The following is a 1484-nucleotide window of genomic DNA, read 5'->3' as shown; positions in this document are numbered from 1 at the left end:
TTTTCTCGTGCCTATGGTACAACAACTTTCCTCCGTGCCCCTGGTACGACAGCTTTTCTCGTGCCTATGGTACAACAACTTTTCTCGTGCCTATGGTACAACAACCTTTCGCCGTGCCCCTGGTACACCGCTCAGTAGCACTTTGCCACACAAACTCTCCTCGTGCCTATGGTACGACAACTTTTCTCGTGCCTATGGTACAACAACTTTCCTCCGTGCCCCTGGTACGACAGCTTTTCTCGTGCCTATGGTACAACAACTTTTCTCGTGCCTATGGTACAACAACTTTCCTCCGTGCCCCTGGTACGACAGCTTTTCTCGTGCCTATGGTACAACAACTTTTCTCGTGCCTATGGTACAACAACCTTTCGCCGTGCCCCTGGTACACCGCTCAGTAGCACTTTGCCACACAAACTCTCCTCGTGCCTATGGTACGACAACTTTTCTCGTGCCTATGGTACAACAACTTTCCTCCGTGCCCCTGGTACGACAGCTTTTCTCGTGCCTATGGTACAACAACTTTTCTCGTGCCTATGGTACAACAACTTTTCGCCGTGCCCCTGGTACACCGCTCAGTAGCACTTTGCCACACACACACTCCTCGTACCTATGGTACGACAACTTTTCTCGTGCCTATGGTACGACAACTTTTCTCGTGCCTATGGTACAACAACCTTTCCCCGTGCCCCTGGTACACTGCGCAGAAACTCTTTGCCACACACACACACCACTCGTGCCTATGGTACGACAACAGGCCCCGGGGACCTACATCGCACCTTGCTCTTGCCTCCCTTACAGCTGAAAAAGGTCCATGCCTGTGCCCTGGCCCTGCTGAAATTCCCTCTCCATTTAGCCGAGGCAGTGAGTCGGCCTCCTGTCTCCCTTTACGGTCGAAAAAGATGTGCTCCTGGGCGCGCTGGCCCTGCTGCTACTCACATCGGGCATGGACCTGGACCTCCAGCAGGCCCCGGGGACCTACATCGCACATTGCTCTTCCCTCCCTTACAGCTGAAAAAGGTCCATGCTTGTGCCCTGGCCCTTCTGAAATTCCCTCTCCATTTAGCCGAGGCAGAGAGTCGGCCTCCTGTCTCCTTTACGGTCGAAAAAGATGTGCTCCTGGGCGCGCTGGCCCTGCTGCTACTCACATCGGGCATGGACCTGGACCTCCAGCAGGCCCCGGGGACCTACATCGCACATTGCTCTTCCCTCCCTTACAGCTGAAAAAGGTCCATGCTTGTGCCCTGGCCCTTCTGAAATTCCCTCTCCATTTAGCCGAGGCAGAGAGTCGGCCTCCTGTCTCCTTTACGGTCGAAAAAGATGTGCTCCTGGGCGCGCTGGCCCTGCTGCTACTCACATCGGGCATGGACCTGGACCTCCAGCAGGCCCCGGGGACCTACATCACACCTTGCTCTTGCCTCCCTTACAGCTGAAAAAGGTCCATGCCTGTGCCCTGGCCCTGCTGAAATTCCCTCTCCATTTAGCCG

Source organism: Mchenga conophoros, linkage group LG13 (genome assembly GCF_057382185.1).
Source record: "Mchenga conophoros isolate Kocher_MC1m ecotype Shallow Benthic linkage group LG13, M_conophoros_male_GT1.1, whole genome shotgun sequence".
In the NCBI taxonomy this organism is placed as follows: domain Eukaryota; kingdom Metazoa; phylum Chordata; class Actinopteri; order Cichliformes; family Cichlidae; genus Mchenga; species Mchenga conophoros.
Note: the sequence above shows the minus strand (reverse complement) of the source record.